Below are 13687 nucleotides of genomic sequence, written 5' to 3'. Positions count from 1 at the left end.
ATGAAAGTTATGTGGGCGGTTCTGGAATTTGATACGCTTGCCTAAAGAGGTGAGTTTTCAGGGAACGCTTGAAGGTTTGGAGACTAGAGGAGAGTCTTATTGTGCGTGGTAGGGCATTCCACAGAGTGGGTGCAACCCGATGAAAGTCCTGCAGTCGTGAGTGGGAGTGAGTAATGAGTGTGGATGAGAGATGCAGGTCTTGTGAAGAGCGAAGAGGTCGGGTTGGGAGATATTTTGAGATAAGCGAAGTGATGTACGTTGGTGTAGTTTGGTTAATGGCCTTGTGTGTGAGTAAAAGTATTTTATATTGAATGTGGTAGAGTACAGATAACCAATGGAGGGACTGACAGAGTGGATCTGCAGACGATGAACGTCTAGCGAGGAAGATAAGCCTCGCCGCTGCATTCAGAATGGATTGTAGTGGTGAGAGTCTCGTTTTGGGAAGACCAGTTAGGAGACTATTACAATAATCAATGCGGGAGATAATGAGAGCGTGGATTAGAGTTTTAGCAGTGTCTTGTGTAAGGTATGGTCGTATTTTGGATACTTTTTAGATGCATGTAACAGGATCTTGAGACAGATTGAATGTGGGGAACAAAGGACAGATCAGAGTCAAGGATGACACCTAGGCAGTGATCTTGTGGGGTAGGGTAGATAGTCGAGTTTTCAACAGTGATAGAGATATCAGGTTGGTACCTACTATTGGCCGGTGGAAATATAATTAACTCTGTTTTTGAAATATTAAGTTTGAGGTGGTGAGATGTCATCCAGGATGAGATGGCAGAAAGGCATTCAGTGACACGGTCCGGTGCAGATAGGGACAAGTCAGGGGAGGATAGGTAGATTTGAGTATCATCTGCGTACAGATGATACTGAAAACCAAAAGAGCTGATTAGTTTACCAAGAGATGAGGTATAGATAGAGAAAAGCAGAGGACTCAAGACTGAGCCTTGCGGTACTCCATTGAAAGAGGTAGCGCAGAGGAGGTAGATTCAGAGAAGCGAACACTGAAGGAGCGATTAGATAGGTAGCACCTACTGGCACCTGCAACATTACCACAATACCTGAGACAGTCACCGCGTAGAGAGCTGCCTAACCCCGCTCTGCTTCATGCTCTGGACATCCAGTGTACCAGTGAGTATGGCTGTACATTCAATAAACCACATAACCTGGTTAAGCCATTTGTACATATATGTAGTCACTGGATTGCGAGGCCTTCCGCACAGGATTAGAGCTATTTTCAGCGAGATGTATCCTGATCAGTTTGTAGCCTTTGTTCCAAATACACCCCAAAAGTAAGATCAGTGGGTCATTTTGCAGCTGCTTTCCTGAAAAGAGAAAGTGTAGCCATGTGGCCCAGTATTGTTCGGTGTGAAGCTCAGAAGAGCGAGGGAGAAAAAATTTAAGTTACAGACCCCAATATTTGCTGCACCCTATCAATGTTTCATCACTTTTCTATGAAACGTCCTCCAATATACTAGTAAAAAAACAAATCCTATGCCGCATATTTACATTGCAGTAACTGTGTCCCCCACAAGGTGGTGCCGCCAACTCTAGATACAAGTGCATTGCATTTCACAGTAACTTATAAGTATTTAAAATGCGTCAATGGATTCTGCAGCGCTCCTCAACATTGGCCAGTCACAGCGCGAGCACATCAAACTATAACATGCACAGAAAAGATGCGCAGAGAGTCACTTGTTTTACTAAATAAGAATAAGGAAGGGAACATGTGACGCAGGGCTGGAGGGGAAGGAAGTGACTCACTGAGGACTTATCTAAAGTATAAAATTAGATGCAAACAGAATTTCCCTGGGAAATTTCCCCACGGAGGAAGAGCTGAGCAAACAAGAACCGATCATGGTAGTAATCAGCAGATGATTTAATAAGGAGGTGCAATGGGAAAGGAACAGGATGGCATAATGTAATCTCTGAAAGGAAACTGAGAAAGCTGGAGGGGAACACACAGTGGGGCTGAGTCTGTGTTGGACGCATTTGCAGATGGCTTTAGCATATGGCTGCCGCAGCCTACATACTGGGTTATTACAATGCAAATATCTGCCCATCTATGAGAGTATCCGTTCCTCTGCATGCATCTGCACAGGGCCGACTCCAGGCCTACTAGCACCCTGAGCGAGAAATTTTCAAAGCTTTAGGCTGGTAGCAGGCTGGCTCCAGGCTCGAATATAGCGGTGCCAGTGTGCAGAGCCCATTAAGGGTGGTGCCCTGCGCAGCCGCTCTATTTGAACATTCCTGGAGCCGGCCCTGCATCTGCATCAAGCCATCTGCCCCATGAGGGCTGCAAAAGATTTATCTGAAACATCTGCGTCCAGACACCTCACATAAGTACGGAAGTTGGGGTACACTCATGAGATGCTCCTACTCCATGCATCCAAGAAGTCGCCTCCCAGTTACCGCCCAGAAACACCTACATCGCATTATGCACCATCCTCTCAAGGTGCGCCTCAGACGCAGATACCATGGAAACATTGCACAAAGCATGCGCTCACCATTTGCAGTTAAGATGCAGGTTTAGGTCAGTGGAAAGTGTCAGGATGCATCCGATTCTGCATACGCCTCAGACACAGAAGCAGCCCCCAAAAAACCTATAATGTATAATCCAAACTTGGACAGGTATATGGAGAAAGCTGAATGATGTTCTAGATACATAGTGAAACCATAGTCCTCTTGGATCCTCACATATTCTGTTTGGAATAACGGCTCACTGCCTGCCACCAGTTTGGCACATTCACCTTGCGCTGCAGTGCCCAATAACGCTGCTGGTCAATGGGCAAAATGTTAGCTCTTGCATTCATGAAACAGGACAGACCACTTAAAGCATGTTCGGTTTGGGTTCTTGTTTTAGTTTCTTGTCATTGCACAAGGTTACCCTTCATGGCAATCACTAGATCCAGGGGTGAAAGAAACGTCCATTACAGTCCACTAGTGGGGCCTAGTAAGATCCTGTAACCACCAGCGCACATTAAATTGGGAGTAACAGAGAATTTAATGAAGGATCATGGATCATGATGAACCACCATTCAGCCACTCCACAGACTAATCACCTAGTACTGTACATCTTTCTTTTTTTTACTTTTTTACTCTTTCTAAGCTTTTACAGACAGAAGCATGCACAGATCTTCCTATGGAAAACATATGGATCTGAGTTTGAACTGTGCGAGTTGCGGAAGACCAAAAAACATGCAAGTTTTCATGTACTCACACCACATTGGTCGATTTTACCACACCAGCTGCTGTATCCCTAGGGTTGAGAGGTCTCACCGTCGGCTCCAGCCACTACTGCATTAGTGACGCCTTCATCTCCTCTAGTAGTCTAGTGGCGTATCTATTATGGGTGCATGGGCCACGCCAGTGGCAGCAGCGCTGTACAAATCATGTGGAAAATGGTGCGGTAGCCGTTTTTCCCGGCGTTTTGCACATGCACAGTAAGAAAATCACTGGAAAAATAGCTGCCGCACCACTTCCACGGAGATCTGTGCATGCGCACGAGATTCTGGTACAGCACTATGACCCTAGTGCTCAGTCTACTTAGATGACAGCTAGAGAGGAGGAGGCCCAGACAGAGACTGCCACAGGGCCCCCTCCTCTCTTAATGCGCACCTTAAATGATTGCTACTTTAAAACATCAGATATATAGGGGCCCTAGATTGCACACCCTAGCTATTTGTAATGAGAGGTGCTACCTTGCTGAGACCTTTAGTACTACACATAGCAAGAAAAGATGCAGGTGCAATATGCAAACATTAGTATTCTAAATTGAAATCCATTTTACAATTAAACATAAAATAAGAGGTTGTTAGCATAAATTTGGCCAACGTTATGGGCTTACCAACGTCCAGGTCACCTCATCTGGTAAGTCCCTAATATTCTAAGGGTTCACATCTGTGGAGCGGAACATCCCCAAAACTGCCCAGCCAAAACCACCCCAAGACATCACACTAATGAAAGATAACCATGACGTGTTACAGAGTATTCAATGAGTGAAAGCAGCTGCTCAGTGTTAGGAGTTACAAGAGAGGAAAATGTGTGGGGAAAAAGTTATATAGATATCACGGTCTAAGGCAGACTTCCTCCACTACAAATGTATGCTCTCATCCTACTTTTCTGCCCTTTCCCTCTCTTAATCATACTTCAAAAACCTCATCTCCTCCCAATCCTCAAAAGCCTCTTTGCCACTGCCAACTCACTCCTCTGCCCACCCCCACCTCAACTCCCCAATTCATTCTCTGCTCTTGACTTTGCTACCTACTTCATATCCAAAATTTACTCCATTCTTCAGGACATAACATCCCACCAGAACCTGAACAACCCCCCTCCTCCATTCCCTGACCACACTTTCCTTTCATGCTACCAACTCTGATATCTTTCCTCCCTGTATCTGGAGAAGTCATGGTCCTCATCCAGTCATCCTCCCCTCCACCTCCCCACTTGACCCTATTCCCTCGAACCTTCTCCGTTTCCTCTTTTCTTCTGCCTGTTACCATCTTGCTCATCTACTCAATCTCTCACTTTCATCAGGCACAGTCTCCACTGCCTTCACGCATGCACTTGTCTCCTCTATTCTTAAAAAACCTACCCTTGATCCTACCACTCTCTCAAACTACCGACCCATTTCTTTCCTCCCTTTTGCCTCCAAACTCCTTTTACATATTGTCTACAAATGCCTCACTGTCTGTCTTTCCTCCCACTCTTTGCTTGACCCTTTCAAATCAGGTTTCCATCCTCTCCACTGAAACTGCCCTCACGAAAGTCTGCAATGACATCCTTGCTGCTAAATCCAAGGGCCACTACTCTCTGCTTATTCTCCTTGACCTCTATGCTGCTTTTGACAGTGTGGACCACCCTCTACTTATGCAAATCCTTTACTCCCTTGGTCTGCGTGATACTGCTCTCTCCTGGCTGTCCTCCTACCTTTCTGACCGTTCCTTCTCTGTCTCCGCTCATGACTCCACCTCACCCCCCACTTCATCTACCAGTAGGTGTCCCCCAAGATTCTGTTCTTGGGCCTCTACTTTTCTCTCTCTACACATGGGGGGTAATTTCAAGTTGATCGCAGCAGGAATTTTGTTAGCAGTTGGGCAAAACCATGTGCACTGCAGGGGAGGCAGATATAACATGTGTAGAGAGAGATAGATTTGGGTGTGGTGTGTTCAATCTGCAATCTAAATTGCAGTGTAAAAATAAAGCAGCCAGTATTTACGCTGCACAGAAACAAAATAACCCACCCAAATCTAACTCTCTCTGCGAATGTTATATCTGCCACCCCTGCAGTGCACATGGTTTTGCCCAACTGCTAAAAAATTTCCTGCTGCGATCAACTTGGAATTACCCCCATCATTAGGTAAGTTCATTAGCTATTTTGACTTACAAAATCATCTCTATGCTGAAACTCAAATCTACCTGTCCACCTCTGACCTCTCCCCTACTCTCCTCATTCTTATCTCCAACTGTCTCTCTGCTAGCTCTTCCTGGCTGTCCCAGTGCTTTCTTAAAGTTAACATGTCTAAGACTGAGCTGATCATCTTCCCTCCCTCCTGCATAACCTCACCTCCCACAATTTCATTATCCATTGATGGCACTACTATCTCCTCTAGCCCCCAAGTGCGATGTCTTGAAGTAATCCTTGACTCCTCCCTCTCCTTCAAATCACACATTCAGTACCTCTCACAAACCTGCCATTCCCATCTCAAAAACATCTCAAGGGTCAGACCCTTTCTCATCCAGGACGCTACTAAGACATTCATCCACTCACTGGTCATCTCCAGATTGGACTACTGTAATCTCCTATCTTGCCTCCCTGAAAAATGCCTCTCTCCACTCCAATTTATCCTCAATGTTGCTGCCCTCTCATCTTCCTCACCAAATGTACTACATCCACCTCCGCTCTCTTGCAGGACCTCCACTGGCTAACCTTCCCATTCAGAATCCAATTCAAGCTTCTCACACTCACCTACAAAGCCCTCACCCACACTTCTCACTCTTACATCTCTGACCTTATCTAACTTTACATTCCCACCTCTCCTCTTCGCTCTCCTAATGCACGCCGTCCCTCCTGCCAACTGATTACCTCCTCCCACTCCTACCTACAAGACTTTGCACGTGCTGCTCCCTATCTCTGGAATTCTCCACCTCTCCACAAAACGTCAAACGGGATCTCAAGACCCACTTGTTCACCAAACGCAGCCAACTCTCCTCCTAACCCTCTTGTCTATGCTCACTGTCTACCCCATCTGTGTCACCCCTGTCTGTCAGCCCCTCACCTTTTAGACTGTAAGCTTGCAAGAGCAGGGCCTTTTTTTCCTCATGTGCCTTTCCTTTTCTTACCTTACTTACACTCCATACTCCCTTTGATGGCACTTAACCCCTGGTTTTCTATATCTGTCCTATGTTGTCTTGAACTGTAAGTGCTGTTTTCTTGTTTGCGCATTTGATTATGTACTGTGTAATGGGTACTGCAGATCTCTTGTGGTGCCATATAAATAAAGAATAATAATGATGATAATCAGGCAGATTGTCATGGAACCGCTGATGCCTGCAGTTCTCAGGCTATTACACTCATCCCTTATGTTTGTGAAGCATTCTGGATTTTGGCACCAGCGGCTAACCCTGTCTGAATGTGGCATTAGCTGCTGTAGCCTACATTCTGCAGAAACGTACAGGAGAGGGCTTCTCCAGAACTCTCACCGGAAATGGAGGCCACCAATGTGTGGTCATTACACCGCACATGTGCAGAGCGAAAGGAGAAAGGAAATGATCACTTTCACAATCATCTCACTACTTACACATCTCAAGGATGCGATCCTTTCGGAGTGTGTGTCAATGCGGGTGATTAACTGTACACTGGGGCAAACTATAATTCCTTACTGCCGCGAATAGCGCCAATAAGAATTGATCATGATCAGATCTAAAACCCAAAAATGTGTAAAGATGCTCCTTAGTGTCAACGTAGGCCCTGTTCTGTTATCAATATTGTCAAATCTGTAAAAAAAAAACTAAAAAAAATGTGTCCCACATCAGTGCACTTTGGCGCCGTAAGCGATGAGGCAGGAGAGAGATCCCACCAGGATTCCCCCCGTGATAGAGAACAGATATCAGGGTATATGGAACAGTACAACGAAGGCAACTGCTGCTGGCAGGGCCGGTTCGACGGCCCTTGGCGCCCCGGGCAGGGGATGGAGGCGTGGCTTAATACAGCTTAATACAGGGGGCGTGGCCAGTTACGCCCCCTGTACAGTGGAAGCGCCGCTTAAATGCTGAGCGGTGCGCGATGACGTCATCGCACACCGCACAGCAAAAAGTCCCCTCCACAAAGGGAAACTAGACGCATAGCGTCTAGTTCCCTTCACGGAGAGGACCTTTGCTGTGCGGTGCGAGATGACGTCATCGCGCACCGCTCAGCAAAGGTCCTCTCCGCGAAGGGAAACTAGACGCTACGCGTCTTGTTCCCTTCACAGGGGACCAGAGCCGGGGGACACAGCGGGCAGCGGAGGGCACAGCAGTGGCGGATCTTGCCATGGTGCGGCGCCCTCCGGATGGCGCCAGCGCCCTCCGGAAGGCGGCACCCCGGGCAAAAGTCCTGCTTGCCCGTGGCAAGATCCGCTACTGGCTGCTGGACATCACAAGTGCTGCTCCAGGTGTGGGACACACAGCAGGAGAAGAAGCAGTAATCTCTGAGCCAAGTGGGACAATGGGACATTTCTCGAAGAGTGATCCAAATAATACTGGTCTTTCATAACAACTAATAGGCCCTACACACTGGACGACATCACTGCACGATATGAACGATCTCGTTCATTAATGAACGAGATAACGTTCATATCGTGCAGTGTGGAGGCACCAGTGATGAACGATGCGCGGCCCCGCGCTCGTTCATCGCTAGTGCCCCGTCGGCTGTGCGGGTCTGGGACTCCAGGTCGACAACAAAAAGGTTGACACACCTTAGGTCAATGCCAATTGGTCGACACACCTTAGGGCGACGTGGCCAAAAGGTCAACATGGACAAAAGGTCGACATGAACAAGGTCGACATGGAAAAAGGTTGACATTAATTTTTTATGTTTTTTTGGTGTCATTTTCTTCGTAGAGTGACCGGGAACCCCAATTAGTGCACCGCGTCCCCTCGCATGGGTCCCTTCGCTCGCCATGCTTCGGGCATGGTGCCTTCGCTCCGCTTCGCTTGGTACAGATTACCGTTCCAATTGTAGTCCACGTGGATCGTTAAATATGAAAAGGTTCCAAAAAAGAAAAAAAATTGTGAAAAACTCATGTCAACCTTTTTTCCTGTCGACCTTGTTCCTGTCGACCTTTTGTACATGTTGACCTTTTGTCCATGTCGACCTAAGGTGCGTCGACCAATTGGCGTCAACCTAAGGTGTGTCGACCTGGAGTCCGGATACCGGCTTTGCATGCAGGCCAATGTGGACGATCTCGTCCATATTTGTCTGCAGTTCTATGGAGCCTTGTGACGAGGGGGAGTGAAGTAACTTCACTCCCCCCGTCACTGCCCCCTCCCCCGCCGCCAGGTCGCCTGTCGGACGTATCCGCCGTCGGGCAGCTCGGCGGCGGATCGGCCAATGTGTAGGGCCCATTATAAACATTGCTGCAATATACATTTTATTTCCCGCTACTTAACTTCACTTTAGTAAAAATGAATAAAAATATGTTCGGATACTCTTTATTTGCCAATTTTTAGGTCCATGCACCATAATGTATACTCTATGATACAGAGGGTACTTTTAGTACTATAGCAAACGGATTTATTTTTAAATGGTTACTTTTAACACACCATATGCAAATCAATACATACAAGCAAAACATATCAAGGAAACAACAAAAGATTTTGCTGACCAGTTTCCCTAGACAAGAGATATGCAGACGGCCAGGAAACAAGGAATGGAAGGGTGATCAGAGGCTGGTCAACTGTAATTAAAAAAAAATAAAAAACAAAGGAGCCAGTGCACTTTAAATTTTCTTCACTGGTTGTGCTGGCTGCTCCCCTCTATGCCCCCTCCCACAGGCAGTTACACGTAAAAACGTGCCAAAGGAGAAAGGACATATATGAGAGAAGGAAATATGACAACAAAGAGTGGTGAGATTTATAAACCAGCACACCACGAACATAGAACAACCAGAAACGGCTGGAAGCAACAACAGCAACACCTGAACAGGTAACCACATAAAAGAAATCCTGCAGAAAAGTTACCGCACTGAGGCGGGCGCCCAATATTCCTTATGGACTACGAGAAAAGGATTTAAAGGTAGGTAATTAAAATCCTATTTTCTCTAGCATCCATAAGGGATATTGGGGGAGACTTAGTACGATGGGGACATAGTAATTGAGGTTGAAAAGAGGCAAAATGCCATCATGTTCAACCTGTATTTTGTATTACGTTAGGTTGATTTTACTGTACCTGCTGAAGAATGCTTTATGACTAGTTGACAACTACAAATCATGTTACACCAGGATTAACAACGTCAATATTTTAAATGTTGTAACCTTGGATATCCTTTTCAATCAGAAATTCATCCAATCCCCTTTTAAATGCATTTACAGAGTACACCATTACCACCTTCCCTGGCAAGGAATTCCAAATCCTTATTGCCCTAACAGTGAAGAACCCTTTCCTCCGTAGTGTACGGAATTTTCTCTCCTCCAGCCTCAGCGAGTGCCCACGTGTCCTAAACAGAGTTCTTTAAATAAATAATTCCACTAACTTTTTGTAGTGCCATATTACATATTTGAAGACATTAATAATTTCTCCTCTTAGATGCCTCTTTTCCAGTGTATACATGTTCAACCTAGTAAGCCTTTCCCCGTAATCCAGTCCCTCTAACCCTTGAATCAATTTAGTAGCTCGCCTTTGATCCCTTTCGAGTTCACCGATATCTTTTTTTATATAGTGATGCCCAAAACTGAACACAATATTCCAGGTGTGGACGTATCAATGATTTGTACAGCGGCAGAATTACATCCTCGTCCCTTGTCTCAATTCCCCTTTTTATGCACGCTAGCATCTTACTTGCCTTCTTTACTGCGTTTTGACATTGTGTACGGTTATTAAGCCTATTATCAATGAATACCCCCAAATCTTTTTCCAAAACTGTTACCCCTAGACTTTCCCCATTTAATATGTAGGATGCAAGTTTGTTTTTAGTCCCGAAATGCATAACCTTGCATTTTTCTGTATTGAACCTCATTCTCCATTTAGACGCCCAGATTTCAAGTTTAGATAAGTCATTCTGCAGAGACTCCACATATATTTCTAAATTAATTACCCTACAAGGTTCAGTATCATCTGCCAAGATTGACACTGTGCTTTCCAGGCCTATTTCTAGATCATTAATAAATATGTCGAACAGTAGTGGCCCGAGTACGAACCCCTGTGGTATTCCGCTGACTACTGGGGTCCAGCTGGAGGACTTCCCGTTGACCACTACTTGCTGTACCCTGTTATCCAGCCAGTTACTTATCCATGTATAAAGTTTTTCTTACGTCAAGCTCCTTTAATTTGGGGATTCGTCTCCTGTGAGGCACTGTATTGAATGCTTTTGCAAAATCTAAGTAGACCACATCCACTGCTTTTCCTTGGTCAAGATTATCGCTCACTTCTTCGTAGAAGTTAACCAAGTTAGTTTGACATGAGCTGTCTTCACAAACTCATGCTGGTTCTTGCTAATAATCTTAGTGGTCTGCAGATACTCCTGTATGCTATCCTTTAGAATTCCTTCCAATAATTTCCCCACTATAGATGTCAAACTAACCGGCCTGTAGTTACCCGGATGATTTTTGGATCCCTTTTTAAATAATGGCACTACCTCTGCTATACACCAAATCTTCGGTACCATGCCAGAGCTAATTGAACTATTGAAAATCAAGTATAGGGGTCTTGATAGTTGTGACCTAAGCTCCATAAGAACCCTCGGATGAAGTCCGTCCGGACCAGGTGATTTATTAATCTTTATTTTACATAATCTCTCCCTCACTACTTCTTCGCTAAACAAGTATCTAACCACAAATCCTTACTGTCACTATTGCTATGCACTACTCCCACCGTCAGTTCTTCTCTGGTGAACACTGATGAAAAATATTTGTTCAGTATTTCTGCTTTTGATTTATCGTCATTTACCAATACTCCAAATTCATCTTTTATTGGACCTATGCTCTCCTTTTTTAATCTTTTGCTGTTTATGTATTTAAAAAATTTTTTAGGTTTTACTCTATAGTAATTTGCTTTTCGTTTTCAATTTTAGCTGCTCTTATTGCTTTTTTGCGTCTTTTATTGCATTCCCTGTAGTACTGGAATAAATCCTCCTTTCCCTTAGATTTAAATGCTTTGAAAGCATGCTTCTTTTTATCGATTTCGGCCTTGACCTTCTTGTTAAGCCCCATCGGTTTGAGTTTGGTACACCTGCGCTTACTGCCCATGGGAATAAATTTGTGAATATTGCAATCTATTTAACATATTTAAGAACCTGTTGCCCCTGGCTTTAACACATGAACCATTACTCCAATTAATATCAGGATAGTTAAAATCCCCAATCACTAGGATGTCCCCCAATCCCGCAGCCCTTTCAATTTGCCGCAAGAGTTGTTCTTCCTCATATATGCTAATATCTGGTTGTTTGTAGCACTTGCCTATAACTAGTTTTTTGCATCAATACCCCCACTTGAGATTTCAACCCATAGTGTTTCAACTCCACATTATCGCCAGTCCCCTCATAAATAACCTCCTTTAAGTATGGTTTAACATAAAGACATACACCTCCTGCTCTTTTGCTTGCCCTGTCCCTCCTGAAAAGAGAATACCCCTCCAAGTTTGCAACCCAGTCATGAGAGTCATCCCACCATGTTTCCGTAATACCTATAATATCGTACTCAGCCTTTGATGCTAACAATTCCAACTCCCCCATTTTACCTGCTAGACTTCTTGTATTTGCAAGCATACATTTTAGTTTAGTGGTTGCCTTATCCGCTTGTTTTTTTTAACAGTATCCTATCATGGTTTACTAGAGCCTCCCTAGAGTTAATCTTACATACGTCCCAAAGCTTCCAGAATGGGCGGGAATGTGCAGACACTGCTGCAGCACCGCCTGCCCAAACTGGGTATCCTCTTTGGCCAGGGTATCAAATCTGTAGAACTTAACAAAAGTGTTCTTTCCCGACCAGGAAGCAGCTCAGCATAGTTGCAAGGCCGAGACTCCACAGACAGCCACCCAGGAGAGCCCATAGATCCTGTAGAGTGGGCCTTCAGAGACTTAGGTACAGGTACGGCTGCTGACACATAGGCCTGTTGGACAGTAAGCCTAATCCAACGAGCAATGGACTGCTTTGAAGCAGGACAACCCTTTTTCTGCGCATCATAGAGCACAAACAAGGAATCCGTCTTTCTGATCCGAGCTGTTCGCTTGACATAGATCTCCAAGGCATGCACAGCATCCAATGGCTCCGGAGGAGCAGAAGAACCAGAACCCGACGAAACCGCAATAGGTTGATTCAGGTGAAAGATGGAGACAACCTTCGGCAGGAACTGTCTAGTCCGGAGCTCCGCTCTGTCCTTGTAAAAGACCAAGTAGGGACTTTTACACGATAAGACTCCCAATTCTGAGACACGTCTAGCAGAAGCCAGGGCCAGTAACATCCCCGTCTTCCACGTGAGGTACTGGTCTTCTACCATCATCAGAGGTTCGAACCAGTATTACTGTAGAAATATCAAAACCACATTCAAATTCCAGGGTGCCGTAGGTGGCACAAAGGGAGGATGTATGTGGAGTACCCCTTGCAAGAAGGTCTTAACTTCTGGCAACACTGCCAATTTTTTCTGGAAGAAAATGGAGAGAGCTGAAATCTGGACTTTAAGGGAACCCAGACGTAAGTCCTTATCCACACCAGCCTGCGGGAAACACAAGAAGCGCCCCAAGTGGAACTCTACAGCTGGATACGTGCGTTCCTCGCACCAAGAGACATATCTCCGCCAGATATGATGATAGTGTTTTGACGTCACAGGTTTCCTGGCCTGAACCATGGTAGCAATATCCTTCTTGGAAAGGCCCTTGTGAGCTAGGATGTTCCGCTCAACCTCCATGCCGTCAAACGAAGTCGCCGTAAGTCCGGGTAGACGAACGGTCCTCGTTGAAGATCTCTTCTGAGAGGTAGAGGCCAAGGGTCTTCTCCGGACATGTCCAGAAGATCTGCGTATGACACCCTCCGAGGCAATCAGAATTGCCTGGACTCCCTGATATCTGATGTGCTTGAGCATCCTTGGGAGCAACGGAATTGGAAGAAACAGGTAGACCAGCCCGTAAGGCCAAGGTGACATCAGTGCATCTACTGCCCTCGCCCGAGGGCCCCTGGTTCATGAGCAATACCAATGAAGCTTCTTGTTGAGACGAGAAGCCATCATGTCTATCTGTGGACAGCCCCACTCCCCCGAGTAGAGATTGTGACGACTCAGGAAATCCACTTCCCAGTTGTCCACACCTGGAATGAAGATTGACGACATTGCCCTTGCATTTCTTTCTGCCCAGAGGAGTATTTTTGACACCTGGCGCATGCAGGCTCTATTTTTTTGTTCCTCGTCGATTGATGTACGCCACTGCTGTGGCGTCGTCCAACTGTACTTGGATCGCGAGATCCTTGAGCAGAGGACAGGCCTGAAGCAGAGCATTGT

Source organism: Pseudophryne corroboree, chromosome 6 (genome assembly GCF_028390025.1).
Source record: "Pseudophryne corroboree isolate aPseCor3 chromosome 6, aPseCor3.hap2, whole genome shotgun sequence".
NCBI classification, from domain to species: domain Eukaryota; kingdom Metazoa; phylum Chordata; class Amphibia; order Anura; family Myobatrachidae; genus Pseudophryne; species Pseudophryne corroboree.
Note: the sequence above shows the minus strand (reverse complement) of the source record.